Source organism: Myotis davidii, unplaced genomic scaffold, assembly GCF_000327345.1.
Source record: "Myotis davidii unplaced genomic scaffold, ASM32734v1 scaffold94, whole genome shotgun sequence".
Classification (NCBI taxonomy): domain Eukaryota; kingdom Metazoa; phylum Chordata; class Mammalia; order Chiroptera; family Vespertilionidae; genus Myotis; species Myotis davidii.
The window spans coordinates 2140044-2144388 of NW_006285313.1; positions in this window are offsets into that span (position 1 = coordinate 2140044).

A 4345-nucleotide genomic window follows, 5' to 3' on the forward strand; every position below is an offset into this window, starting at 1 on the left:
GGCGCTGGGAGGCGGCGCGTGCCCGAGGGGGCCTTTCTCGGCCCTGTCCCTGCGTGATGACGTCAGGCCCGGGAGGCGGCGCTACCACCTCGGTGGCGACCGCGACTCTTCCCTCTGCCGGTGGCGGCTGTGGCGCGGTAGGCACGGTAATCTGCCCTCTTCACATCCAACGAAGAGACCTCGCTGCCCAGGACAAAGCCCGCAGATGCCGCACCCGCGGCGCTGGCCTGTGCCAGGCAGCTGGTGCCGGGCAGGTCCGGGCTCCACTTGGTAAGTAGTCCCGGGTTTTCCCTATTAGCCTGGTTATGCGAGACCTTCTGGTTTCAGGAATCTGCGTGACTTACCGACCCTCTTATTTAAATACCTTCGCATTTTACTGACAAGATGAGGAAACTACATCAGCAGACCTTTTCCATCCATCTCACTTAACCCAGCCCCCGCCGATGACCTTAGCCTGGAATTGTTTTACACCCTCGGCGGCCGCTCCTTCGCCGCTCCCTCGAGGCCCGCGGCCACCTAACGCTGGCGCTCTGCGGAAAACCAGCTCCCGGGTGCAGCCCCCACAACTCGCCCAACCACATGGCATCAAGGGTCACCCATGCCTTCTTTGGGCCAGATCGTTGAACTCAACAAATTCAAGTGCTTGCTTGATACTTCTCTTCGGACACCTCAAATTCATTGTCTGAAGCCGGGCTCGTTTCCCTTGCTCCCGGAAACGTTCCCCAAATCAAGACACTTCTAAAGCTGATGCAGTCAGCGCCATCACCCATCAGTCCAATTTCTTTACTCAACGAAGTCACCATGCCAGGCACAAGGGACAGTAACCACTGTTCTTGTCCCTCGTGAAGCTTCCGGTAGGTTTTAAGTGGTATTAAAACTATACATTGAGTAAAGTGATTAAAGGTACTGTTTTAGAGGTGGACATGAAGCAAAGACCCAAACTTAGTGAAAATCTTGGCAAAGCAGCCAGTGTGGCCAGTGAGCAAAAAGGAAATGATAGATCAGGCCAGGTAATGAAGGGCATGTGGGCCAGATTTAGGCATAACTCCAGGTGTGACGGGATACCACTGCAGTTTGGGATACCGGGAACTGACAAAACCTGTCCTAAAAGGCTCGCTCTGGCCACTATGCAAAAACCATAGCAAGAGGAGAAGCAGGGAGAACCATTACAAGCTACTATAGGTAACTTCTAAACTGGTATCGGTGATAGTCACAAGTGCTAGGTGACTCGATATATTTTCAAGGTAGAACCACGTGGATTTGCGTAAGGACTAGGTATAGGGTATGAGAGGAAATCAAAGACGATGTCCAAGATGTATTTGCTCTGAGCAATTGGATGAATGTGGGCTAATCAAGAGATCAAGTTGGCATACTCACCACATTCAAATGAAGACAGAGTATGAATGGTCTCGAGAGTTTGGGACCTAGACATATTTCACACTAAAATGCTAATTGTGTCAAAATCATGAGATTAAAAGAGGTCATCTAGGAAAAAATATTAGCTAATATCTGATAACCAAGGCCCAGAGAACTCAGCAAAGTACAGATATAAAATATGTAGAATCCATTCACCACCCTCCACACTGTGTCCACTTAGTACAAGAGTTACGTTAACAGGCATCTCTTGACCCGTACATTTTGTTCTCAACACTGCACTGAGTGTTCTTTAAAATGGCATTTATTAGGAGGCCCACCATCCTTCCCCCTATACACACAGCTCAAAAATGTTCAATAATCCCCTCCTATTCTTACAAAATAAAACAACATGGCATGTAACTATAAAGACATCTATAGTGGCTTGTGTGCTTCTTCCATCTCTCAACTAACTGTATTCACTTGAGCCAGACAGCATTCAGTCACTGGACCTTTGGACATGCTTTCCTCTCACCTTCTTTGCCTTATTCTTCAAGTCTTAGTTCAACATCCCTTTCAATGAAGTCTTGCCTGATGGTTTTGACTAGGTTATATCTCTCAATCTACCATCAACCGTGCTCCTCCATCATGGCATTTGCTACACTTCAATGCCACATCAGTATCTTTAGACAGTTCAGTGAAAGAAGGAACCACAGTGATTTTGTCGCCATGAGTGCTCAGTGTTTGGCATGCCTGGCAAAGGCTACCCCAATTTTCTCAATGAAGGTTTAGTTCAGTGGCTCCCTAATATAAACACAGGACTAAAAGAAAATTAGTACTTACAAATAACACAATACTAAAAATTGGCTTAATAGATTAGGTGAACCTTCACTATGTAAACAAAACAACCAGTCTTCTGCATGAGACTGGATTAGGCTTCAGAGCAGCTGTCAAAATTATTGAAAGCCCGTTGAGAATACTGTAGTTCTGCCCTCTTAGAAATCAAAGCTACCAAAGAGATGTCTTTAGCTTTTCCTCTCCTAAGTGTAAGGATTACATCTTTACTTAAAGGTTTGCTGAATGGTTTATACAACTAAGGCAGACTTCACTCAAAGACAATAAGGAATCAGACTTTAATGATTTAACCTAATGTAATTAAAACATTCACTAGTCTTCTCCAGTATTTTTGTAGAATTCAAAATTGGAAAAGGTGTGGAGATGAGCCTTAACAATTTACTTTCGGTTTCCTGAGGGTTTTCCTTCCTCATTACCTCTTTAGAAGGGACAAGCTCAAGGGCAATACCGACTCTTTTAAATATAGTCAACAAAACTTAAGAGGCTTAACAAGAACTCAGTGAGTTGGGAATTCAGGAGCTTCAAGATGAAATGAAGGGTTTGAACTCAGTGCTTATCTGTATCCCATTTTCCCTAATTAGATATATTATTGAAAATAAAATGAACAATACAAATTTCCTAAGACAATTACAAGATTTGACTACTCAACTCCCTTCTACCTTTTATGAATTGGTTGTCAACAAAGCACCTCAGTTCATGAGCCTTCTGATAAAACACATTCTCATGTCTCCTGTAAGTGGGTAAGTCTCCCATGTTGCATATATGAGGCAAAACAACTATACAAGCTAACTGATCAAAAGAATATTGAAAGGACATTTACTTTAGTATCAAGATAACAATGATCAGGAAAAACTCTTCCCTATTCTTTAAGGATATTAGGATCTGAAAGTTAAACTGCCCTAACGGAGGCAATCCATGACATTCTACCTTAAAGCTTTAAAAAGGTCACATTATCCATGTGAGATGGCTGTATCTGTGCATTTACAAAAATTTTATGTATGGAGTCTTGCTATACCAAGAAACTACAATGACACATGTGACAATCATTTCCTTGCAACTCTGCTAATATATGCATTTGACCAAACCAAAGGCTTTCTGTAGACAGGACAAGTATATTAATATATTAAGACAGAATACTTAGAACTAAAACTCAGATCTTAATGAAACCTTTACAAAGTTCTCTGCCTCATACTGAGGTATTCCTTTATATAGGAATTCCTTTATAACATATAGCCTGGCCCCAGCCAGTGTGGCTCAGCAGTTGAACATCAACCCAGAAACCAAGAGGTTGCGGGCTCCACCTTCAGTAGGGGCAGTGCAGGAGCAGCCAATCGATGATGTTCCTCTCTCATCCATGTTTCTATCCCTCTCCCTCTCTCTCCAAGAAAAATTAATAAAAAAACAAATTAAAAAATATAGTCTGAATTGAAGCATAAACGCTTTACATTTACACTGCAATGGTAGAATGCCAAAAAAAATACACAGTATTTCAAAAAAACAATTCTTTAAAAAACATAAATAAACAAACACCTTTACACAGTCACATCTACACTAATGCATAGAACTTTGAAATCTAGAAAGTTTCTTCCCATCCCATCTCTGAACTGATTGAGATCACTGTATAAAGACCTTATTTACTTCAATTTTGATTATAAATATCATGAAATTGTTTTCTACACAAATAGCAAATTTAATTTTATAGAGGACTGTAAGCATACATCTAGGGATTACCCAATAAACCATGAATATTTTATATAATTCCTCTAAAATACACCTAACATATGGTTGTGGTACATCCCAGGCAGATGTCATTTTAAAGCACACAAGGGGAGGTGCCAACAAAATAAATACTCATTTGCAAATGTAAACAGATAACCCTCCAATATGATGTACCACAACCACAAGAGAAAAGTCAAGAACTTATTTTATTTTAAAATAAACATTGAAGATCCCCCCCCACTTCCCACCACCCTACAAAACTTTTGCATGTGGAATGTTCAACAGCCTATCCATTTTAGTAGGTTAAAACCAGCAAAAACTCCAGTTGTCTAATGATGAATGTTTGAGAATAGTTTTGTGCTGAGCACCTACTGAAAAAAATTCCTTAGCTAAAGGCTGAAAACAAAATGTAATGTCT